The sequence below is a fragment of the Microtus pennsylvanicus genome, chromosome 10, assembly GCF_037038515.1.
Source record: "Microtus pennsylvanicus isolate mMicPen1 chromosome 10, mMicPen1.hap1, whole genome shotgun sequence".
Classification (NCBI taxonomy): Eukaryota; Metazoa; Chordata; class Mammalia; order Rodentia; family Cricetidae; genus Microtus; species Microtus pennsylvanicus.
In genome coordinates this window covers 27,800,541-27,826,986 of record NC_134588.1, presented here as the reverse complement: position 1 = coordinate 27,826,986, position 26,446 = coordinate 27,800,541, and the positions used below count along the sequence as shown (strand labels likewise).

Here is a 26,446-nt window from a genome sequence, read left to right as displayed (position 1 = left end):
GGCCTGGCTCACACGCCAGTGTTCCTAGCCACGCCTTGCTTCGCTGTGTTTTACAGCACTGGGACTCAGAACTTGAGCATGCTCAGTCTGTACGTCACCATACTCTCCAGCCCCCGAATGCATCTGGTTACCCACGACTCCTCCAACACCTCCATCTTCTGGCTTCCAGCTGCACCTTGGAAGTAGGATCCACTCTCACTAAAGCTAACACACATCTCAGCAGCAGTTAACCGCAGAAGAGTATTGTGTTCAAAATATAAAAGTCAGGTGTGACTTATGGAGAAGAGAGTGCAGGGCCAGGGCAGGAAGATCCAGGCAAGTGTATGCTTAGGTATATTTGTACTGATGCCCGTACCTGTGACCTGCTCTTTTCGGGCAACCTTTTTGGAAGTTCTGATCAAAGCTTACAGGGTGGGTATCCCAAGTGGGGTGATATAGCCCATTGTTAGAGACTCTGCCTGTTCCTGATTCTGATATCAGCATCTTCAGGACTCTCTAATTCTCTTACAAGCTAGCATGTGTGCTCGTCACCTTGATGTGAGACCTGATGTGTCATGTGGCTGGTGATTCCGGTCATCACCAAGGGCATTTTCCTCTCACTGGCCAGGCTGGGGTAGACAGTGTCAAAACTGCGCAAGAGATGCCTCAGCAGGTTGTCTATGACCTGTGGGGCTTGTTAGAGCACAAATATGTCCACCCCAGTCTCTAAGGTTTGGGGTCCAACACAAGACTGCCTTTCCGTCACAGTCCCAGGTGATGCTCAGGCTGCAGGTCCAGAGCTAGGACCAAGCCTGGGTTCCCCAACTCCCAGCTCTGTGTTCTGCCCCTGGGATGCTCTGGTCCTCTGCTTTCAGAAGGGCCAGCAGCAGAGGGCGGGGATCTCTTTTCCTGAAATTGAAACTGTCCCAAATCAGAAAGTGGACACAAGCCGTCACAGCAAGATTGTGGGACCAGGTGCCAGATTCTGCTCCGGATGACAGACATCTTTCCCGGGATTCGTTCACGCGTCTATTTATTTATGCAGGAAACATTAACCAAGTGCCTTCTATGGGAAAAAGGTGCCCGGCCCCAAGAGCTCCTAGGCATACAGGCATTGTTTTGAGTTCTGAGGTGCCTGTGCACGCGTTCCCTGTCTGACCTTGTGACACTGCCTTGACGCCCCACTCCCCACCCTCCAATGCGGCTTTGGAGCCACTCTTTCCCTAACAGACATCTTGGGGAGAGAGAATTCACAGCTGGGAAACCCAGTACTAATGCTTGCGCTGCTGACTCCAGGTGGCTTCAGCTAGCTCACTCAATTTCTTCTAGAAACTTCAGTGTGGTAATGAATAAAGAGTAGTTATCAACACTTCTTTCCCTGCCTATGACTCTGGAACTGGGGCTCTCAAACTGCTTGTAACAGTGTTTGACTTCATTTCTGCTCTTAAGCAATGAAAACCTCAAAAATTATTAATTTGTGTGTGTGCGTATGTGCAGGTGTGTTGCCTGCATATATGTCTGTGCGTCATGTATGTGCCCAGGGAGGACAGAGAAGGACATTGAATCCCCTGGAATTGGAGTTACAGACAGTTGGGAACCATCATGTGGGTGCTGGGAACCAAAACTGATTCTAGAAAAGCGTCAAATGCTCTGGGCCTCTGAGCCATCTCTCCAGCCCCTCAACGAACACTTTTACGCCTGTTTTCTTATTCACCTGAGGAGGAAGGGAGGGGTGTGCACAGCCCAGCTGTCCCTGGCATGGCCGTTCCTGCGGGTCAAATGGGACTTCTTGGAGTTAAGGAGGAGGAGCACACCCTACGGCTTCCACAGACGTGTTTTAAGATGGCGGTTACCAGATTGTATTCACTAAGTGACAGCTATTATGTTAGGATCAGGATGTTGCCAGTGCTTTAAAAGATGACAGTTATGTCAAAAGTGGGTTTTCTTGCAAGTAAATATCAATAATAAAGATGTGCGTGTAGACAGCTTCAAGCCAGCCGCTTTTACAAACACGCCTGAAAACTTACACCACAGCAAATATGCAATTTCCCAGGTGTGGGTCTAAGAGAAGTCTCAGGTTATTTTTATGTCTTGGATTATTTTTATCCATTAACACCTGATAAAGCCATTAGAATGCAGTTTGACCCCTGAGCCTGGTGTGATAAGACATCCAAAAATGTTTTGCTTTTTTTCTTATCTAATTAATCTGAGACAAATTGAATGGGATTTGCCTTTACTAAATGGGAGAAAAGTTGAAATTTGCTTTTATGAGTATAATAATTGCTAGTCAATATCATGTTAAAATCATACCTCATAAAAATTTAAAACAAGCTGATCTAAAACAGCATATTTTAAATATAGAATAACCAAAGTTATCTACGTATTTATATTTTTAAGTCTAAGAATGGCACTTCATGCCTGTAATGCCAGCACTCAGGAAGATGAGGCAGGAAGATTATATGTTTAAGGTTAGCCTGAGCTACACAGTGAGACCATGCTTGGCATGGGCTAGCTACATAGTGAGACCCTATCTCAAAAACAAGCAGGGTTGGAGAGATGGCTCAGGTTAAGAGTGCTTGCACTTCAGTCATGAAGATGAGTTTGGTTCTTAGCACCCATGTAGAGAGACTCACAAATGCCTATAACTGCAGCAACAAAGGACCCTCCCTGGCCACACATGCGCACATAAATACACATAGATACATGCACATACATAAATAAGTATTTAACAGACAGAACCCAAGCAGATGCACACAGTTTCCAGGATGAGTCAAAGATGGGAAGATGAGAGCCCTCAGAGAGCAATCTCTGGTATCCTCCTGGCTCTGCCATTCTGGATCCTAAGATACAGAAAGGCCTGGAAACCCCAAGTGTAGTGTTTTGGACAGGAACAGGGGCACATTGTTAGCCCTGAACTGTTGTCATGAGTGAGATGGGAAAACTCACTTGCCAGAGAGCGATTTCCTCTCCAGACTAGCAGAGAGCTTTCTAACCACTAGAGCATCGGCTGCTTGAGTGGAGGGAACTTTGGAGAGCAGATCTGGCAGAGCTGTCCCCGGACAGGTAGAGAGAAAGCTGAAATGGCCGACCACTTCTGCATCTTGGCCATGCTGCAGCTGGGGCTGTCAACCTTGAGCCTGGGATGATGGTGGCTCCAAGGTTGGAGCCGCCAAAGGCTCAGACTCGAGTGTAGCCCTCTCTCCCTGAGGCTACAATTTCTTCAGTGAAATTTAGTCCTTAGATGGGGCCTGGCACTGGGTTTCCCAGGAGCACTGGATATAGTGCCAAGTGGCTCTTGCCACCTTCCTGGACATGCCTGATCTAAGTAAGCTGGCATGGAGCTACACACCTGTAATCCTCGCACTTGTGAGTGTGAGGTCAGCCTGGGCTGCACAGTGACCTCCAAGATAACCGGGCTATATAGCAAGCTCCTGTCTCAAAACAAAGGAAAATAAGAAATGAAAAACATATAAACAGAAAGAAATTTTAGGTACTTTGGGGGGTGGCTGCAGAGATCTCTGGAAGAGGACTGGGTCTGTGTTCAGGTGAGGGTCCGAGAATTTCTCATGGGTCTGATTTCAGGACACATCTGGTCTCACTGAGCCCAGAATATCTTGAGCTCTGCCACAAGTCCGGTCCCTGGATGGCTTCCTACCATCCTGGCGTGGTGTTTTCATGGCTGCAGTGACAGACGGGCAGCAGGCTGGGGGAAGCCCATCCCGGATATCCCATAGCTCACATTTTAGGAGCAAATGACTTGATACAATTTTGTTAATGTACCTGGATTATCCTTTTTACTTTTTCTCTGGTTAAGACTAAAAACAAATGCTTTTATGTACTTGGAACCCGCACTGAAAGTGACCGGCTTGGACTATGTTTAGGCTCTGGGGTAAGCTGGCCTGGGGCTGACATTTGCTGCAGGTAGTTGAGGATAGCTTTTAGTTTCCATGATCGCATTAGCTTGCAGTTTTATATGTTAATCAGCAATTTTGGTCATCCCCACCCTCCCTCTCTCTATGTGAGAGGCTGCGAGTGTCCCACTTAGCCTGAGCGCCTCTTAAGCACCCATCTAGAGCCTTCTTTCTGCACCCTCTATACCTAGGCCTGTCTCGGACTTCCTGAGTATTTTGGGGTGTCGTTGTGAAGCAGCGGGACCTCAGGATTTGTTGTCGTGAGTGAGATTGGACACATTCAGTGAACAGATTCCTTGCGTTCTGCCCCTGTCTGTGGGAGACCTATGCTGTGTGTGCCCTGAGCTCGGCTGGTCACATGGCTCTTGGTCTCATGACACGTCTCTGCCAACACTCTCTGTGTCCTGACAAGTTGAGAGAAGTCTCTGATGGCCTTGGCTTGCTTCACTTGGGGAAGGGAATCCCCATGGTGTGGGTGTGAATGAATTTCTCAGCTGGGCTTCTTACAACTCTCTTTCTTTGGCTCCCACCCCTTGGGCCAGTCCCATATTCTTTTGGGTCTCTCCTGGCAGGGGATACCTTGCCTATGGGGAGCAGAGGGAAAGAGAGGACTCAGGAGAATCAGCTGCAGGAGTTTCTACATGGTCTTTTTCTGTTCTTCTTTTAGGGGAATTCTAGGTGGTGAACTTTCTGACTTGTCTCATAAACCTAGACTTGCCTGCTAGCTTGATTTCGAACACCGGCCTAACCTCTACCACCGGCCTAACCTCGGCCACTAGTCTAACCTCGACCACTAGCCTAACCTCAACCACGAACCTAACCTCAGCCATTAACCTAACCTCGACCACCGGCCTAACCTCGACCACTAGTCTAACCTCTACCACCAGCCTAACCTCGGCCACTAGCCTAACCTCTACCACCGGCCTAACCTCGACCACTAGCCTAACCTCTACCACCAGCCTAACCTCAACCAGTAGCCTAACCTCGACCACCAGCCTAACCTCGGCCACTAGCCTAACCTTGACCACCGGCCTAACCTCGGCCACTAGCCTAACCTCTACCACCGGCCTAACCTCGGCCACTAGCCTAACGTCTATGACCAGCCTAACCTCGACCACTAGCCTAACCTCTACCACCGGCCTAACCTCAGCCACTAGCCTAACGTCTATGACCAGCCTAACCTCGGCCACTAGCCTAACCTCTACCACCGGCCTAACCTCAGCCACTAGCCTAACGTCTATGACCAGCCTAACCTCGGCCACTAGCCTAACCTCTACCACCGGCCTAACCTCGGCCACTAGTCTAATGTCTATGACCAGCCTAACCTCGGCCACTAGCCTAACCTCTACCACCGGCCTAACCTCAGCCACTAGCCTAACGTCTATGACCAGCCTAACCTCGGCCACTAGCCTAACCTCTACCACCGGCCTAACCTCGGCCACTAGCCTAACCTCTACCACCGGCCTAACCTCGGCCACTAGCCTAACCTCTACCACCGGCCTAACCTCAGCCACTAGCCTAACGTCTATGACCAGCCTAACCTCGACCACTAGCCTAACCTCTACCACCGGCCTAACCTCAGCCACTAGCCTAACGTCTATGACCAGCCTAACCTCGGCCACTAGCCTAACCTCTACCACCGGCCTAACCTCAGCCACTAGCCTAACGTCTATGACCAGCCTAACCTCGGCCACTAGCCTAACCTCTACCACCGGCCTAACCTCGGCCACTAGTCTAATGTCTATGACCAGCCTAACCTCGGCCACTAGCCTAACCTCTACCACCGGCCTAACCTCGGCCACTAGCCTAACCTCTACCACCGGCCTAACCTCGGCCACTAGCCTAACCTCTACCACCGGCCTAACCTCGGCCACTAGCCTAACCTCTACCACCGGCCTAACCTCAGCCACTAGCCTAACATCTATGACCAGCCTAACCTCGGCCACTAGCCTAACCTCTACCACCGGCCTAACCTCGGCCACTAGCCTAACCTCTACCACCGGCCTAACCTCAGCCACTAGCCTAACGTCTATGACCAGCCTAACCTCAGCCACTAGCCTAACCTCTACCACCGGCCTAACCTCGGCCACTAGCCTAACGTCTATGACCAGCCTAACCTCAGCCACTAGCCTAACCTCTACCACTGGCCTAACCTCAGCCACTAGCCTAACGTCTATGACCAGCCTAACCTCCTCCACTAGCCTAACCTCGGCCACTAGCCTAACCTCTACCACCGGCCTAACCTCAGCCACTAGCCTAACGTCTATGACCAGCCTAACCTCTGCGGCTGTCACTTTGCTGTCCTCTCCCACCCAGCCTTCCTGTCTGATCTCGAGCACTCAGCAGAAGCAGAATTCCTGGACTAGCTCCTGTGCCCCTTCCCCATTTCTCCTCTGGGCCTTGAGTGCATTCAGGGGATGTATATGTGGGCTGCAGGTGAGTAGCCTTGCCTACCTCTATTTTTGCCACATGGGGCCCCTTCCTTTTCGGATGGCATTCAACCCAGCCAGCTCAGCCCTGACAGAGCCCAGTTAGGTCACCTCCTCCCAACCTCCTGACCTGGGCAATCCTCTAAGCTGTCCTAATTACCTGTGGCTTCCCAGCAGATGCTGCAGCGTAAGCAGAGAAGGGACCCTTGGACAGTCGTTCATACCCTGGGATTAACCCTCTGGTTCTGCCTCCTTTCACTAGGCTGCCTGTCCTTGTGAGTGTGAACCCCTCTGGAGCCTTCCAGCCTGCCAGTGCTGCCCCCCACCCCACCAGGCATACATCCCCGAGACAGTCAGGCACCTCAGCCTAGCACCTGGACAGGAGGATTCTTCCTTTTTGCCTGGCACCAAGAGATAGGTCTATCTAGCTAAGGTCCTATTCCAGCCCTCTCTTGGCAGGAGTAGTTCAGTCCCCTGGGAAGTTCTTGCTGAGTCTTTTCTGGGTAGCCAGGCAACTGATCTTCAGACCCACTACGGCAAGGATGCTGAGGTACTGAAGGTACCGTGTCAGACACGGTTATCAGCACACAGAGTGTCAGTAATTTCCCAATGCCATCTTATTTCCCCTCGTGCCTTATGGTGTCCAGTGTCCCTTTACCTGCATAGAGACCCTCATCTCGGCCTCTTAATGGTACTGCCAGGTGCTCAGATTGGGAGCACTCAAGCAGGATTCCTGGGACTTAGGCTCAGTCATTAAATGAGGGATAGAACCAAAATCCATCCACATGATTGGCACAGTGCACTTCTCACTGTCCGAGCTGCAGCTTGATGACGGATGAGTATACCAGGGCCGCACGCAAGAGTTTCCGATTCTAGAACATTTTCATTAGGGGTGTCCAACCTGTACATGGCTCCAGGGCTTTGCTGCCTCCCTGCTTGTAAGGGCAAGAGCAAAGGTGTGTGCACAGCACCCCTTCGAAGCATAGGCAAAGACAGAAGGATGATGACAATCTTCCACATACACAGTGCTGAGGCTTAGTTCTCACGCAGTATACACACCAATTTCTGCCATGTCTAGTCAGGTCCACTAAGGGGAGATTCAGGGAGGGACATCAGAAGTTCAGGACCTGACTGGACAGAATAAGCTGAAAGCCAGTCTTGAGAAAAAGCCGTGGCTATAGTGCAGTGATTAAAAACGAGCCTCACATGCATGAGGCCCTTGGTTCAATTCTTGCTGTACCCTTCCAAAAAAGCCAATAATTTAAAAGTGAACAATTAACTGACACTTTGTAGATTTGTATGCTACACAGCTTCGTCCCTCTCTAGCTTCAAACCTTCCTTACTGCAGAGGGTGTCTTATGCCCAGTGAGCAGCATCCCCACCCTTGTTCTCAGTCCCCGGTGGCCATTTGTGTGCTTTCTCTGCACAGACTTAAGAGATGGGTATTTCATACTAGCGAAAGCACAGAGCACACACTCCTTGTTTCTGGCTTCACTCAGTTTTCACTGATACCCTGAGGGTCACCAGCGCTATGGCGTGCATCCATACTTCTTCTGAGGGCTGGGTTATTTTGCATTGGGATTGCACACAGCTTCCTTCACTGGTCACCAGCTGGTGGACCTTTGGCTGCATGAACGATGCTGTTGTGAGCAGAGGCACGGTGCTTGTGCGAGTAGTGTGCTCATTTCTGGTTCTCGAGGGGATACTGCTGGGGATGAACTGAGGGTCACACGGCAATCCTGCTATCCATCATGCTGTGGCTACTTTATAGCCACATTGGCCTTGTGTGGAACTCTGACCTGTGCGTTCTTGCCGCCTGGTGCTTATCTCTTGAGCTAAGGTCTCCCCTCCACTTCTGCCACTAGACTTGGACAGCAGCCTCTCCGTCTTCATGCAAACAAGCCCTAGCTCATCTGCAGGGGCCTGGGCCTTGACTGCTCTTCCCCCTGCTGTTGTGTCTCACTCTGCTCTGCCTTCTTAGGCTAGAGGATGGAACCCCTGACCCCAGAAACCGGATGGTTTGTGATGTAGGACAGACGCTGTCTCCTGCCCTGTCAGCCCTGCCCACCTGCTGCCCAGGACTATTCAGGCCTGGTTGTCCTGCCTTTCTGGTGGCCTCTCTCCTGGAGCTCAAGGCAGGAACACACGGCATTTCACTGTCCTCTGACCTCATTGCTGAGATGGTTTTCAGTCCTGCAAAGCCTGTAGATTTAGGCGGTGTGCTGGCTTTCTAGGGCTACCCAAACCAAGTATTATAGAGCAGGTGGCTTCAGCGACAGACATTCATTTCCTCCCAGTTTGAAGCTAAAGTGTGAGGTGAAGATGTCCCCAGGGATGATTTCCTCTGAGAGCTCTTCCTGTGGCTATAGGTGGCTACCTCCTCTGTGTGTCTTCACACCCTTTTCTTTCTGTGCCTGTCTGTCCCCTGTCCTACCAGGCTATTATTAGATGAGTCCACAATAGTGACTGCCTATTACCTAGCTTGCCTCTCAGTCTAAGGGCCAGTGTGTTAGCATTTCAGTGTGAGTTTGAAGACCACACAATTCATCTCTAACAGGCAGCGGCAACAGCAAAGCTGCGTGGTGGCCAGGGACAGCCTGGGGCATGTGGAAGAGACCTTGTGATGCTCTGGACTCCTGTTGGGTCTCAGAGTGACTCACGCAGGCAAATGCAGAGCAAGTGGAGTGGGGGCGAGAATACGATGGCCGTGAAGAGGGCACTGGGGGCTTTGTGAAGGGAGAGAACCACTATCACGATCAATAATTTATTCCTGGGTACCAGGCAGGAGGGTGTTGCCATGGTAACAGGTCTTCTTGACTGTTACCTCTCAGAGCAGCCCTTCTCTACTCAGCTTCCTCCCTCTCTCTCGCTCTTTCTCTCTTGCCTTGCTTTCTAGTTGACATCCTCCCCCCTCCCTGTTCAGTTTTCTTCTGTCTTCAGAATCCTTTTGTGAAGTCCAGCCTGCCTGCACCTGTGCCCACTGCATTACACATGGCTCACTGCAGGGACTTTTGGACCCTCAATAGTTGTGACAACTCTGTATCCACTAGGGCTATGACCTTCACTTCTGTTTCTAAAACATCAAAAGTAAGGGGTGCTTTCACTGGCTGACCCCCAGGCCTCTTGCCTTAACACAGGAACCCTGGGTAGTCTGGTGGCCTCCCCTAACTCTAGCCACACTTGGCTCCCTGTGGCAGGTTCCCTTGGGCTCATAGTGACTTATGAGCAGGGCATCATCCCACTGCTGACTATGGCAGCCGGTCCTTCATTCTTCCCTAATTCCTACGGATGGTCAGCATGCAGCTCACCAGTCCCTGGGTCCCACACTCTGCCCCAGTAATTGCTGTGACAGGGACTTTGCCTTAGTGCCACACAGTAGAAGCCCCGGAAATGTCTGTGTGGTTATGGAGTAGGTGGACAGAAGGCTTTGAGCGGGCATGTTCCTGAGCTTCTCTCCCACTATTTCCAGGGGCTCCCTTAGCTCTACTAAATGAGACCATTGAAAATTTCAAGGTATTGTTTCACCCTTTAGAATTTGCTGTTCCCTTGATTCGCTGGCTTTCATAACTACTAAAAGACCTGGACCCATAATAATCACGTAGGACTTCACATTATTAGTCTTGTAATTGCTGTTAAGGGTCTTGCCTTGGTAAATCCTGCTGCGTAAAGATTAGGGAGATATACCTCTGGGCTGGAAGCTGCCATAAAAGCTGGCAGGCTGGCGAGCAGACTCAGCCGCTGCTGTGATGGTCCGCTCCTGCTAAGGCCAGAGCTGGGATGTGGATACACACCAGGATCACCTGTGGGCACTGCTGGGGGCGGGATAGGAAGGAATGGCAGCAGGGGAGTGAGGCTGGGTGTCTCTGGTGACCACCAGCTGCTGGTGGGCACAATGGCATTGCTGCCAGTCCCTTCCCTCTCCCTCTGCAGCTTGCAGTTGGTAATCTGACGACCATGTTGCTCAGGCAGGTTTGGGGCGAGTGGGAGCCACAGGTGCACTACAAAGGTCTCTGCTCACTTTGCTCAGGGGCTCCCCCTGCCTACCCCTCTCCTGGATATCTCCCACACCTGGCCCCACAGGCCTCCTCAAACAGTGTTTATGACAGGCCTGATGGTTTGAGTCCATAAAAGGCCAGGGAGTAAGGCTGATTGTTGCAGGGCAGCATCCTCTAAATTGCCCTGTCCACTTTGCTGCTTTTGAGGATCTCAGTCCTCCTGCCTGGGAGAGTTGCTAACTGGGTTCCACAGTTACTGTTCTCCTGTTTGCAGACATCTCCTGATAGTATGCGGAACAGACTCTATCCCTTTCTTTCTTGTAGAAAAACATATACATAGAATTTACATTTGTCTTGTTTTTCTCTTCACTGTTGGGGTTTGAACCCGGGGCCTTTCACATGCCGGCCTTCAGTACTGAGCTCAAGTTATACAATTATACAAGTGTATAATTCATTGACGTTTAGTCCCAGGACCTCAATTACCCCCAGAGGAAACCCCCTGCCAGTTAAGCAGCCATTTTCCTTTCTGGTTGCTAGTCCCTGGCAGCCTCTTGTTCTGCCTCTGCAGACTCTGCTGCTCTGGACATGTGTAGCTAGAATCATTAATGTGACTTTGGGTGTCTGGCCTCTTCCACTCATTGTGTTTGCACGGCTTAAACCATGGATCTGGTGAGAATCATACCTGATGCCCTCGTCCGAATGGCCCACTTACCCACTTGTCTGCTGACAGGCGGTTTGGCCATTTCTACCCTCCTGACTGATGGAAAAGCCACTGTCGTGAGCACTTTCTTGTGCAAGCTTCCTTTGGGTACCGTTTTCAACTCTTTGAGGGTGCACCCGGCAGCGGGCCAGGTCACGTGGCGGTTCAGAGTTTAATTCCTGAAGGAAGGGCAGTTCTAGCTTACCTTTTTATGTCTGTTTTGGAGACTACCTGCTGCTCCCTATGCTGCCCTCAGGCTCATGTCTGGGGGCCTCTTGAGAGAAGTTTCTGGTTCTGAGTCCCTGGTCAAAACCAAGTACCATGGTCGAAGCCCTCTCAGGGAATGTCGGGACAGCGGTGGAGTTCTTTCTCGCCACTTTTCATAGCCATGGGATCTGATTCACTTACGCGCTGCCACCACCTGAAGCTGCACATTGTTTCTTTATCGAAGCCAACACGCAGAATATAATTTCATCTTCTCGGGCCGTAGCCTTGAAAGCTCCCCCTGTCTTCCTTTGCTTTTGGCAGTGAATGCCATTGCTGGCTGTGCCACCCCTCTCTATCTCTCCCATTCTCAGCTCCATCTTTCAGCCCAAGGAAAAGAAATCGCGTGTACTCTGTGGGATGCGATCATACCTCCATGGGGCCTGCTACAAAGTGTGCAGTAGGCTTTGATGGCGGTGCCACAGAGAGAGCTAAAAAAGAAAAACAAAGAAAGAAGGAAAGAAAAGGAAACTCCTGCTCTAAGCGTGAGCAGCACATTGTCAGCTGTGTAGAGAGGCTCCCCGGGGACCTCTCTGAAGAAGACAACACTCATTTAAATGTATAAATTCCAATTCATTTGAGAGACGAGTCAGACAGCTTTCTAGGTTTATAATAAAAGCTGCTATGAATGGTTATTGAATTATGTACGCCTTTAGGAAATGAAAGGAAGATTTGAGTTTCAGGAGTTTTAAGGGAATGAAGTCTAAAATAGAACCAGCAAGTGTGGTTGAGATGGTTATACCAACACTGGGTTCTCCGGAAAGAGCCAGCGAGGGACCCAGACTTAGAACAGGTGTGCCCATCTTACTAAGGATGAAGGGAACCTAGAGAGGGGACCACACAGAGAATACTGCTGCCTTTGTCCTTTTGCCTTTGGGGTGGCAATGTGAAGAGAAGGGAGGCTGGCGAGTTAAGTTCTGAATATTTTAGATAGCATGCCTCCTACCTGGACTGTCAGGAATGACCTTTAAAAGGGAAGCATTTTAGCCAGCTTTGGAATGTTCTGGAAAAGAAGCGTTGGGCAAAATACCTAGGCTGGTGTGCCAGGATGTTTGACCAAATGGGTGGAGTGAATCTCCTCCTTGTTGGAAGCCCAAAGCTGGCAAAGACAGAGAGGGCGGATGGAGGTCCAGGGAGTGGCTTTGGGGAGGGGGATGTCTAAAGAGGCTCTGTCAGCTTCTTAGGAAATGTCAGAGGCACCGGAGGATGGCGACACTGTCCTCATTTGCAACCAGGACTGAAAGTAGATGACAAGGTCAGGGGAATTTCAGAGCCAAGTATAGGTCCCCTTGCCACTCGTCACCACGGTAACTCACTCCAAGATTTGAAGAATCCTGCCCCCAGGGGAAGTAGCTCCTCGGAAAATGCTTTCCCAGGAGTCATTTCTTTGGGGTCACATATTAGTGCTGGCTGGCAAAGCAGGGCAGGATGCTGCAGCCTTTTTTTCTAAGTTTGAAATATGGATATACAGACACTTAAATGATTTTAGTCATTTCAAGTTTATAATAGACTGGCATTGTCTATATCCAGAGCACCGGGCAGCAGTTGCCACCCTCACCTTCCGAAGTTCTGCAGCTAGACACCGAGCCGTCAAGCAGTAGCTACCCTTTCCCCACCTCCTTTATAGTCCAGTTCTCGTCTCTAGGGATCGCTTATTTCGGCTCATCCATGGACGGGAAATCATACCAGCTTTGTCCCTTTGTGTCTGTTTTCTTTTTTCACTTGGCATAATTTTTTTAAGATTTTACTTTTTTGAAGTGTTTATATTTTATTTTTATGTATACGCTGGGACTGTATGAGCTCTGTGTTCCACATATGTGCAGGATCCAGTAGAACAGAAGACATTGGATCCTCTGGAGTTGGAGTTATAGACAGTTGTGAGCTACCATGCGGGTGCTGCAAATCCAACCTGGGTCCCTTGGAAGAGCAACCAGTACTCTTAACCCTAAACCATCTCTCTAATTCCGACATAATGTTTTTAGGGTTCACCCACATTATAGCATGTATCTGAATTTATTCTCTCTTCATTTATTTATGCTAGTGGGGGACCAAATCCAAGTATGCAAGCGCTGTATTGACTGAGCCACATGCCCAGCCCCTTTACCTTTTTTATGACTAGGTAATATTCTGCTGTATAGATATATCGTATCGTATTTTCCTCTTGTTCTTGAGGACAGTCCGGTTGTTTTCACATGATGCTGTCACGAATCATGGTGAAATGAGCATTTGTAAATATCCAGATTCCTGTTTTCAGTTCTTTCGGATATACACATCTAGGGGTGAAACTGTTTGTCATGTGGTACCTCTCTGTTTAGTTTGTCAAGGTACTGTTTCTAGCACCAGGCCTTAGAGAGGACTTCCTGTCCCCTCTCTGCCAGCGACTGTCAGGGTTTGCTCTGCTCTGGGAACTGTCATGTCTAAATGGTCATGGATGGAGACCAACCAAGCCCACCTTCACAGAGATGAAGCTCAGCCCATGCAGGAGAACCTCAGCCTTGGGGAGTGCATCTGATGAGGCAGCCATGTTGGTGGCAAGAGACAGAAGTAAATTCCAGTATGGATGGGACCTTGGGAGCCATGCCAAGTCCGTGAGGGAGGTCAGTTTTCAGGTAGTCGTGTCTCTTGAGAATGAAGAAGCTGCCTTCTTCACACGCAGAGTTTGAGTCCAGAGACATAAAAAGGCCATTCCTGGTCCTGCAGTATGTCTGACCTGGTGACTTTCCGGCTCTCACCTTGTCCCTACCAGCTCTCATAGCTTCAGATGGTACCTGCTCTTCCCTCTCCAGCTTGTTGGCATCGTAGGTCAGTACAAGACATCAGCTGAGGTCGCCAAGAAACAGCAAAGAAAAGGCGGGCTTCCTGATGGCAATTATGGTGGGCTGCTAATTACCACAACAGAAGGAGAATGGAACCTGTGCTTAGAGAGGACATACAGGACTTGCTCTAAAAACCAAGGGCAGGGCTACCCACTTCCAACTGAAGGACTGACAGACCTCATGGAGGAGGGAGCATGGCACTTGGCCCTAGAGGACGGGCCCAGTCAGGGCTCTCCTGAAAGAGATGAAGTGAGAAACTTAGGATCAGAAAAGGACAAGGTGTGGACATGGCCTTCCTCTGCCTCTGGGAGAAAGCAGTGCATTTGATCCCCGTGTGTTGGCAGCGAGACCTCTGGATGTTCACTTGGGGCGGAAGTCTACTTGGGGCAGGTGGGTTGTAATCTGCAGAACAGGAGATCATCCCTAGGGGTCACCTGTCGAAGAGTTTCTCAGTGCTGTTCTGTTTTCAACTGGAGAATTTCCTGGTAATAACAGGGAGACTGTGGAGCTGCGAGTCCTCCCATCCTTAGCTTCTGCCTCTATAGATACCGTGGGCACATATACGCGCATATACCATGGGCCACACACACATGCACACACACACACACACACATGCACCATGCACACATGGAGACATAGGTCAAGGTAGACATGCATCCAACAAGCACATATACAGGAACTAGAATGGAAATCATATCAAGACTGGAAGACTCAATTTTATTTTATATTATTTTATTTATTAGAGTTTTAAAAAATACCAATCCAAGTTCCCACTCCCTCCCCTCCTCCCATTCCCTCCACATACCCTCCCACCCCACCCCCATCCAATCCTCAGAGAGGGTAAGGCACATTGTTTTGGGGAAGGTACAAGGCCCTCCCTACTATATCTAGGCTGAGCAAGGTATACATCCAAAGAGAAAAGGATCCCTAAAAGCCAGTGCATACAATAGGGATAAAGCCTGGTGCTACTGCCAGTGCCCCGTCAGTCTGCCCCAGCAATTCAACTGTCAACCACATCCAGAGGGACTAGTTTAGACATTAAAATTCTAAATAACCCAGTTTAAAAATTGGGTACAGAACTAAACAGATAATTCTCAACAGACGAATCTCAAATGGCCAAAAGATACTTAAGGAAATGTTCACATCCTTAGCCATCAAGGAAATACAAATCAAAATAACACTGAGATACCATCTTACACCTGTCAGAATGACTAAGATCAAAAACACCAATGATAGCTTATTATACTGGAGAGGATGTGGAGTAAGGGGAACACTCATCCATTGCTGGTGGGAATGCAAACTTGTACAACCACTTTGGAAATCTGTATGGCGGTTTCTCAGAAAATTGGGAATCAACCTACTTCAGGATACAGTGATACCATTCTTGGGCATGTGCCCAAAAGATACTCAATCATACTACAAAGACATTTGTTCAACTATGTTCATTGCAGTATTATTTGTCATAGCCAGAACCTGAAAACAACCTAGATGCCCCTCAACCGAAGAATGGATAAAGAAAATGTGGAAGACTCAATTTTAAAACACAGGTTTATCCAGCACACCACACCAGACACACACATACATACCACTACCACTAGCAAGAGTAGCCTGTAAACCCAGCTGCATACACGCCTACTGAAATGTTTGTATACACCAGAGACAGACTTGAACCCATGTATACTGAGTCATACTAAGACACATATTTACAACAAGATAGTCAGATATCGTAGAACAGATGTACCCACACACCAGCCAGGTGCACACAGACACTTTAAAATACTCCCTGGACCACACATGCACACACCCACTGGAGCACCCATGCATACATGCAGAGAGACCAAAGCCTTTCCCCAGAGACACACACCATGCCTCCCACAGACTCACAATTGCACAGCCACACATTGGCACAGCCGCAGACCGACCCATATGACCACACCTGAGCAGAGACAGGGACAGGCACATGTGGTCCCTTCTTGGCCATGACTGCTCTAGAGGCTCGTGCTAGTCAGATGTTCACAGGACCGTGACATAGCTCAAGAGAGGACTTGCTTGTTTTGCCTGTGGCTCCAGAGATGTCGGTCCAGCATGGAAACATGGCAGAGCAGAACAGTTCTCACAGCAACCAGGAAACACAATGTCTGCAGGAACTTTTTCCCTTGATTCCAGCCAGGCACACGGCCCAGCGAATTGTGCTACCCTCACTCAGGCTGGGCCTTCCCCTTGGTTCATCTTCTCTATAAACACGTTCCCAGACAGTCCCAGAGATGTGTTTCATCGCTCTCCGGGCTTTCCCATTCCTATCAAGCAGACAGTCACGATAGCACATTGACTTGGCTGGCTTCAGTGATGGACTTCCCCACAGCTGCTGCGAGCCCTGTGCACACTAGTTCAGTCCGGGACAAGACCTCAGGGATGGTTGTGGCCCACCTGCCCCTCAGTGCCAAGCTTTCTGCAGCTCTGAGAGGGATACCCACCTTCTGCCTAAGCTCTTCAGACAGAACCTATTGTGATTTCAGATTACCCATTGTAATAACATTTGATTTCCAATCTGGACCCGAGTTTGTACCCAGAGATGAAGTCAGCCATCAGCTAACAGGAATGGGTGGAGGCTTCTGGCTTGCTCAGCCTACCCCTGTTCCCTCTGTCTGGCAGTCTTCGGCCACAAAAGCTAGCAACCCCCCAAGTCATGGTATTGCAGCTCTGATTCCACAGAAGGAACCAGCCGGTTGGACTTGGTGCATGAGGTTGCCTGGGGGTGGGGTTATGGCCGGCAGGCAAGCGACCCTGAGGATGGGAAGCAGTGGAGAGCGTGACTTAGCTGCCTGGCCAGGATAGCATGAGTGCTCCTCCAGGCCTGCCAGCTGTCACCACAGCCACCCTGAACTGGCTTGCCTGCTGTTCTCTGCAAATGTGACCCACATTCAGGTGGACCGGCAGATCTCTCCTTTGCCCGCATTCCTCTGCTGCCTGCTATTCCTCTCCACTTTTCTCCCCCTCCCGCTTTCCTTCTGGAGAGTCAGCTCCCTGGGCTGGGAAAGGAGACGTATCTCCACGAGGTTTTGAGAGGGGGCTGGTAGGCTGCCCAGACAAAAGCCATGGGAATGGCAAAACATGGCTGAGCTGAACTCCTGCAGCAGGGAAGTGGGAGGCAGTGAAGGAAGCAGGTACCTTCTGGGCCCCCCCCCCACTCTGCAGCCACCAGGGGAACTCACCTGACTGTACACACAGCTCCTCAGAAGCCCACCTCCATGTCTGTTTCTCTTGACTGTGGGCTAAATCTGGGTTTGGCATTATCTCTCCCCCCCCCATTCACCTGGAAGAGGGAGACAGACTCAGCCACCTAGCCACACCCAGGGCACCTGCTCTGTTCCGACTCTGAGCCCTAAACCAGCCCTCCTCCATGACCCCTTCTCCATCTCTCCCTGTCCCCAACAAATGTCACAGGCTGTGTTTGTTGTAGGCCAGAGAAATGGCTCGTCACCAGCCCTGGAGAGAATCAGGGCTTGGGGCAGGACACGGGCTTGGAGAATCCAGAGGCAAGAGCTGTTGACCTGATAGGTGCCCGGTGTGGTGGGCAGACAAGTCACCCAGGATAAGCATGTCCCTCAGGGATGGCCATATCCAAACTGAGGCCACCATCTCCAGTGCTCCAACCACCATACTCCTGTGGACAGTTTTTCCTGTTAACAGTTGTTTATGTCCTTTCCAGAAAATGTAGAAACTGTGGACATAAGGGGAGCCTGCACATTGTCCATAATTTCACTCTCAGCAACAACATTCTGCTTTCATCATTTACGTTTTCCACTTAGTTTTCTATTTCATTAAGATAGTGTCGGATATTATTTCATCATCATGTTTCATTGCTTATGATGATAGTTTAAACTTTAAAAATATTTACCATGTACATCAGGCCCTGTCATTCATTGAGTCCTTGCAATTTGACATGCAAATAAGGAAATGAAGTCCCAGAGAAGCTAAGTACCTTTCCCCCATTAACACAGCCTATAAAAGACAGAGGCAAATTTTGAACCCAGGTCCTTTGGTTTCAGAATTTGCAATTTTCATTTCTATTTTCTTTCAAACTGCGGACATACTGTAATTGTCATTTTCCATAGCAATAGCTGTGTTCTACTACTTCCATTTTTGCCTTTATGAAAATATCCTTTCATGTATATAGGTTTGAAATTACGGGTCCAACTAATGTTCAGGAAAAAAATCTGTCTGTATGAACATGTGTGGACTTTTTTCTTGCCATAGTTCCTTAAACAGTATGGTAGAGCAATGATTTACACGTTGTTTAGATTGTTCTAGCAATTATAAGTACTGTGAGGATGAGTAATAGCAGGCACAGGTGCTATGCAGACAGCATCAAACATGAAGGGCGCTTGCGTGTCTGTTGAGGCTTATGTGTCTGTTGGTCTGGATGTCTGCAGGGCTTAGAACATTGCTCCCACAGACTCTGCGGGTGTATGCCTTTGCATGAGCTCTGATTTAAATATTCCTATCATCCTTGATATTTTTCATTTAAGATTCACTTTCAGAAATGAAGCTCAGGACAAAGGGTGTAAACATTTTAAAGATGTTTAGATGTTCTGGACTTCCTCCAGGAGGCTGTTGCTGAGATCTGCTCTCCAGAAACTACGACTCACTCCAGCTTGCCCATCAGAGGGGAAAGAGGGTGGTGGAGGAGGAAGTTGGTTCCTGAAGGGTCACTGCTGGGATCGGAGTTGCTTAGTCCACAAAAGGGGCTGGTGAGGTGGTCTTACTTGTATCTAGAGTGTCGTGGAGTGTTGAATGGAAGAGAGAAGTCTGCCCCCAGACCTTTATACAGAAGTGAGCCGGTGTGTGGAGGCTGCAGAGAGCCTTGTGTGCCCTGGGTAGAACAGGATTGCTGTTGGATAGCCCTGGCATGGGTTTATGTAGGATGTGCGTATCGGGCAGGGCTGGACCCAGAGCCACCACTCAGCACTCCCTCCCCCACTAACATTACGTCTTTGGATTATAACTGGGGGAGGTCTGCTCCCCATTGCCCCCACCTTAGGGAGCCTGGCCCAGCCTGGTACCTCTCCCCATCTATCCGCTCAGCCTGAAGAGCACAGCCTGGCTTGTGTCACAGGCCACACAGCTTCTCCATTATGCATGAGGGGGACCCAGCGGTGAGCAAGTGAGCCAGGCTGAGGGAGGGGACAGGCCATTATTAATAAACAAGTTATTGTGTGGTGTTCCATTTACAGCACTCTCAGAGGACGTGGTGGGCTTGAGATAATAAAGCCCTGTTTATGTTACACAGGCCTTGGAGGTGGCAAGTGGGGGCTGGCAGGGAGCAGGGGCACCAGGAATGATTTTAATTCCTCCTGGGGGTAGAGCTGCTGTCTTTGCTTCTCTACAGAAGGCCAGCACTCAGGGGAGAGGCTCTAGCTGGGATTTTATAAAAGCTTTAGTTTGCCCAGGGCCTAAGAAAAGTCAGCTTTTTCCTGTCAAACTGTCCACAAGGACAGCTCCTGACGAGACGCCGCCAGACAAGCCAGGAGCGGTGAATGGTAAGCTCCCCTCTGCACTTGGCCTCCTGCCCACTCCTCCCCCATTCTGCTCTGACCCTCCCAGGCTCCCTGGAGGTGTATGGTGGGACCTCCTAGCCCAGGGGTGGTTTGATCAGGGTTAGCAGACAGGCAGAGAGCGATGATGAGGGTCTTGTGTTCTTAACAAGCTAAAATTTCATAAGGAAGAAGGCAAGGGTCGAGTCTGAAAGCCCTGAGGAGGGTGGGCAGAGGCAACCTGGTCTGTGAATGAGGGCCGTCCAGGAAAGAGAACCGCTGGAGAGCTGTCAGGGGACGATTTGAGGGTGCACACCCTGTTACAAGGACTGGGTTGGCTCTGGCTCTTTCCCTCTGGGGAACATCCTCTGCCACAGTTCTCCACCCTCTACTCTGGGCATTCGGAACCCAAGCCACTTCTCCCTCCAGCCAAGGCTGACTCAGTGTTGGTGCCTCTGGATGTCAGGGCAGAGCTGCAGGGCTGCCACTGGGAAGAGCTGGGGATTGTGTGTTTTGTCGGTTGATTCCTTGTGAAGAGAACAAGTGCTGATTCTGAGAGACCTTGATTCCTGTCAGTTTTGAATGAGAACAGGGAACCAGATTAAGTCACTTGGCTCTGTTGGAACCCGATGGCCATCACCTGGTCCTTGTCCTATGGGTCAGCTCTTGCCTGTCACTCTTCTGGGGTGGAAAACCTCATTCCAAGGACAGCATTGTCTAAGAGGAGGTGTGGCGGGTGTGTGTGTGTGTGTGTGTGTGTGTGTGTGTGTGTGTGTGTGTGTGAAGACTGCAGGAGGGCGGTCTGTCTTAAGCTCATGGGGACAGGCTTTTTGAGGCAGAAGTTTAGACACAGTGATTTGAAAGTTGCCTTTGGGTTAAAGACTCAGTGACCTTATCTAACTCAGAAAGGCTGCATTAGGTCCAGAAGGAACAGACCCCAAGTCCTGGAGGAACATTCCCGTCACTCACTGAAGCCTGAAGGCTCAGCCTCCCTAAAGGCATTTGCATCCTTCCCCAAGGGAAGTGTCAGGAAATGGGGACACCTAGGATGCTCCCTCACCATGGAGAACAAAGCAGGGCCCAGCACACCCTTACCCAGCTTCCACGGGGCCTGAGGAAGAGACATCCACAGAATCACAGTTCTCCCAGCCCCCACAGTCCGAGAAAGCACCTGCCGGTTCTGGGAACAGGCTCTTTCTCTGATGTACATGCCATGCCACCTGAGTTTCTGTCTAGAGAAGATGTGGCCTGCGTTGTCAATCAACCACAGCTGCCTGGAAGACACCTGGCTTGGAGGAATGACCCAGTGACCTCTGACATGCCTTTCAGGGGCAAGAGTGGGAACTATTGGCTCTGTCATATTCTTGCCAGTTATTGTGGGAAGTTACAGGAAGGATTAGGAACCCAGACAAGACCTTCTGCATAGAGGCTGAAGTAGGTCAAGTTGCTGGTCAGTTCTTTCTCTGAGGTCGAGGCTCATGGTATACTGGAAGGAACCAGGGAAGTCTCTTTCTCCCTGGTGGAAACAAAGTCAGGAGTCATGATGACTTTAGTCACTGTCCTTGCTCCCCTGAGGTTTTACCCCAGGACAGGCCTTTCCCTGAGTACTGATACCCATATTTTTACAGTGCTCCCAACAACTTAGAAACAAGGAAACAGAAACCCGGAAAAGTTAGCATGCTGCCTGATGTCGCAGCCGGTGACCAGGCACAGGAGTATACATTCTAGAACCTCTTATCCTGACTTCTCAGGGCTGGGCAACAGAGTGGATTATCTTGGTGACCACTAGTAAGACTAAGTCTGATGCAAAGAAATACTTCCTGCCAGCGAGGGGGCTGTGTGGAGTGTTCTTCCTTAGGGAGCTTGGAGAACGCCTGTTCTTTAGGCACTGCCACAGGCTCGACTCTGGATCGACGACCACTCAGAGGTTTTCTTTCTGAGCATCACGGCCACTGTGTTTTGGACTTTATACCAGCAGTTACGTGTCTATATGAGATGCCTGACTGTGGGTCAGTAAATATAGGCCATTCTAAGACCCATGCTGGGATGTTGGATCTAGAGAAAGGCCACGGTTGCTGGAGAATTCCTAGAGAGGGGGAAACCACCCCTGAGGAACTGGAGAGTAGCCTGGACTTGATGGTCATTACACCTTCAGCAGGGTGTGTCTATTACATAGAAAGAAGCCCTAGGCTTCTGCCTCCCTCTGTTCCCCTGATTCCCATCATAAAGCTACGGCTGTGCTCTGCCTCTGTAAGGAGAACCCAGCGCCCTATTGCATGTGCTAGGGAAGCTGCTGTGGTCTGAAAAGGGAGAGGAAAAGGCCTTGACTGGGACCTGTGAGCGGTCCAGGTGGCTCTGGTGCTCCTCTAATGGCTTCTTCCTCTCTGCTGCTGCAGAGGTAAGCCAGTAGCTCCAAGGAGTTGTTTTTCTCCTCTCTCCAGCTTCCTGTCAGCTGTGTGATCCCCAGTCTCCTCACTGATGAGGGTGATATTAATCTTACCTGCCTCTTGAACTTTGCCATGGCTGATAAACTGATTCCTGAAACCAGGAGCACAGGAGGAAGGAGGAGGAGGGAGTGCTCCCATCCGTGAGCCCATGGCTTCCTCAGCCCCAAGCCACTTCATACTAGAGTACAGGCCCTGTAGATGTGCCCTTGTGTACCAACACATGCCCACAGCCAAGCCTGGCTCGGGCTCCTAACTCCAGCCCACTTACCTGCTTCCCGCTGCACCCCATAGTTGGGGGAGCCAGCACTGGGCTGCATGCCCACTGTGGGCTAGTTCTGCCCAGAATGTCTTCGGCCCTGTTTGGGGTCTCTGGAGGTGAGCTCTCTTGCCTTTGGTGCCAGTTCTGACTTCCACTGTCTTCCTCACAGCTCAGCAGTGTCTCCACTGCCTGGGGACCTGGCTTTATTCCATACCCTTTTTGTGCTATGACAGGCTCCCTGGGGCCCCGCCTCCAGGTCTTGCATCCCCAGCAGTCATTCTGGATCCTCCGCCCCCTCCACCCTCTGGCTCTTGTCCTGATGGCACCTGCCCCACCTCCTGTCCTTCTCAGCCCCATGCCCTCTCCTCTCCCTTTCTTCTGTAGCCTCCCACCTGGTTTGACCCTCACCACAGTGTGCACGTCCCCGAGACTCAAGCATCCTTTTCATCCCTCAAAAGATCTTCTCTCAACTTTAAAAATTTGTGAGGACCCACATCTGTGTGCTGGTGTGAACTCAGCTGGTCTGGGAGATTTACGGCGTGAACAGTGTGTGTCCCTCACGCTGGTCAAGGAAATTTCCACTGCTGTATTCTTTCGACATACATTCTCCAGTAGTCCCGTCAGCAGCCCGGTGAGGTAGATGCCACAGTCCTTATTTTGTAGACGAGGAGACAGGTAGACTGGCTGACTTGCCTATGGCCTGCCACACAGTGATTAGGTGGGAGAGCAAGGACTTACGCATGGGTCTTTGCGTTTCCCTGGGAACCACTGGGCCTCTAGAAGGTGTGGATTAAAGAAGATTAATATCAACATATCTGAATTTCTGTTACATGGGCGCTGGGTTTCTAAGTGAGCAAACCCAAGCCTTCTGCTGTGGTTCTTCCTCCAGATGCCTAGATCCGTGGCCACAGGTCCATCTCTCACACAGACTAGCCTGAAGATGGAAGGGAGGATCGAGCTTTCCAGGGTCCCTGGAGGTCTTAAGGTCAGACAAGGATGGGGAGGAAAGGCTGTTAGCCTCTCAGTAAGCAGTTGCTGGGGGTGGGGGTGGGGCAGGGGAACTGGCGGAGGACAGAGATGGGAATCTGGAGGTGGCTGAGTAATACAAATACAGTATTAACAGATAAGGTATTTCTTTCTTCAAAAGCAGGCTGTGAGGGAGCATTCAGCAAAATGCTTGCAGATTATCCAAGAGGCCATACAGTCAGGAACTTGTGCGATCCTGAGTGGCTGACGGCTTTGGCCTACAGTGGGGTGGGACACGGGGGGGGGGGGGTGTTAGCTCATCCCTCCACACCCCTCAGCTTTCCTGCTGTGGCTACTGTGAGGTCAAAGACTGATAATGGGCTGGCTAAGCAGTGCCAGGTGTACTTTAGTTGTTGTTTTGTTGTTGACTCTGTGGTGTTGGAGCCTCTCAGACGCTAAGCACTCCCTCTGCCTCTCCGCTACACCCTTCTCTTCACTTTCAAAGTCAACTGTACTGAGGTACAGTAACTCTCAGGAAAATGTGCGTTTGTTAAGATCACAGTAGGTGAGCTTTGACATATATAAATATATATCAAATATATATTTATCTCCAGTAGTCCCTTCAGCAGCATGGTGAGGTAGATACCATAGTCCTTATTTTATAGATGAGGAGTCAGGTAGACTTGATATATATGTGTGTGTGTGTGTGTGTGTGTGTGTGTGTGTGTGTGTGTGTGTGTGTGTGTGTATGTGTGTACACACTATATCAAGCTGAAGTACCCACCATCCCAGGGAAAACAGTGTTTAGTTCCCCCATCCTACGAGCAGTCAGTTTTCCTTTCCACAGTTCCTGGCCCCAGATAAACTCTGATGGCTTTGTTCCTGAAGATTTGTTTCTTTCATATAAATGGATTCAGTGTCCAATAAAAAAGATGGTTCTTTGTGTTACTTCTTTTTCCCCTTAGAGACCTCATCTCAGGTAAAGTCACATAAGTATCTGGAAATATCTTTAGGATCAGCAGTGGAGCAAAGTGAGGGCATTAGGTCATTAGAGATTAGAATAAGAAAAGTCAGTGCTCCCCAAACATGGGGGTCAGCTTCCCATGAGAGAGGACTTGGGGGGGTGTGTGTGCGCGCGCATGCGTGCGCACACAAGTGCGTGTAATTCTGTGGCTTACTAAGTTACATTAACACTTAAAGGAAATAATTTATAAGAAAGTTTAAAGGTCAGAGTGTAAAACTGAAATAGAATTTTAAAATTAAGTAAGAGCTGGCATACCCATTTTTCTTTCATGACTTCCTTTTATACATGCATTGTAAGGCGGTTCTATGAGACACGTTGTTTAGGTGTAGGGATGAGAGAGATGCCTTGACTTGACTAGGCATAGTTAGTGGTTTTTAATATCCTTGAGCTGTCTCTCGGACAGCTTGTCTCTGCACATAATCCCAGGCCTTATCAGTTAGGCTGAAGTTCTGACTACTCAGTGGATCTAACAGTAAAGCGGTTCTTCTCTTCCTGTGTCTTTTAATTTTTCCCTGTCTCACTGTCTCACTCCCAAGTTGAAACCAGGCTCATCAGACATTAACTATTTTCCTTCCTTCCATCTCCCGGTAACCACCATTCTTCATTCTGCCTCTGAATAAAATTAATTAGTTAATATCAGGAACTCTTAGATAAACAGTCAGACGATATTTGTCTTTTTGCGTTTGGCTTATTTTGTTATAGAAATAATATCCGTGGCTGAGGAGTTCCATCCAGACGGAACCCTCATCTGGCAATGGATGGAGATAGAGACAAAGACCCACATTGGAGCACTGGACTGAGCTCCCAAGGTCCAGATGAAGAGCCGAAGAAGGGAGAACGTGAGCAAAGAAGTCAGGACCGCGAGGGGTGCGTCCACCCACGGAGACAGTGGGACTGATCTAATGGGAGCTTACCAAGGCCAGCTGGACTGGGACTGAAGGAGCACGTGATCAAACCGGACTCTCTGAGTGTGGCTGACAATGAGGGCTGACTGAGAAGCCAAGGACAATGGCACTGAGTTTTGATCCTACTGCATAGACTGACTTTGTGGGAGCCTAGTCTGTTTGGATGCTCACCTTCCTAGACCTGGTTGGAGCAGGGAGGACCTTGGACTTCCCACAGGGCAGGGAACCCTGACTGCTTTTAGGACTGGAGAGGGAGGGGAAGTGGGAGTGGGGGGAGTGGGAGGGAAATGGGAGGAGGTGGAAATTTTTAATAAATAAAAAAAGAAATAATATCCTTTTTAGTGAGAATTCACTCTGCACAATGACAGATAAATCAAGTAAAGGCTCTTTAATAGCGCATATGCAGCTCTGGCTAAGGCTCGGACGGGAGGCGGCCTTGAGCAGATTTTGCTAACTTATATACAGTTAGGCTTACGCATTCACATCTGCTGCCGCCCTTACATCTCTTAGGTCCCAACCCCAGGTCACACTTTAAACAGCTTAAACAGAGACAGGCGACTCAGAGTTTGGCCTCTTGGTTAGATGGGAGATTTACACAGCAAAGATATTGCCAGAATTATTTCTTAAACACACCGGTGTTGTTCTTTCGGAATAATTATCACCTGGGGTCATCTTGCCCATTGGCAGAATTTTGCTTTTCTCAAGAAGAGAGCTGAGACCTTTGTGGCAGGCCAGGACTTACCAGTGGCTGTGCCCCTGTGCTGCTGTCTTGAACTTCCTGCTAGAAGTATGTTCTTTGCGGATGGGCCTAATAATTGGTCAGTCCTGATGGTCAAACATTGACATCCTAGCGTTGATAAATGTTGCTTATCTCTAGCAACTATACCTAGCATACCAGTTACCTTTTGGGGTGTTCTGGAAGCGGCATGCCCTTAGCTAAGCTCTATTTTGTGTGATTTAACGTATCTAAGCAGACCTATCGGTATTTGTAGCATCAGTTCCGTGATTTTGTGTTTCTTCTTCCTCAGTTTCCCTTCACATCGTGTTCAGCTCCGACGGTTTCAGCTAGTGTCAGAACTCTTTCTAAAGTGTGCTAGCGCTGCCTTGCATCTCTGTGCTATTCTTTCTGTTCTGACAAACGCCCTAAGGGAAGCCACTTAAGGAAGGAAGGAGTAGCTCACATTTTCAGAGGCCTCAGTCCATCACAGCAGGCGAGA

General features: G+C 49.7%; 1 protein-coding gene across 29 annotated transcripts in view; it reads left to right on the top strand.

Annotated features, from left to right (window-relative positions):
* Window positions 1-26,446, top strand: part of Nfasc (neurofascin) — a 162,165-nt gene that overhangs the window by 13,523 nt on the left and 122,196 nt on the right. Inside the window, exon 1 of one of the 29 annotated variants that reach the window (XM_075987925.1) lies at window positions 19,463-19,634. The exons of 27 other annotated variants lie outside the window; for them this stretch is intronic. The gene's annotated coding sequence lies outside the window, so the exon portion shown is untranslated. Of the gene's footprint in view, window positions 1-19,462; window positions 19,635-26,446 lie in introns of those variants that run through there. One more of the 29 variants, XM_075987908.1, reaches the window with a different exon arrangement.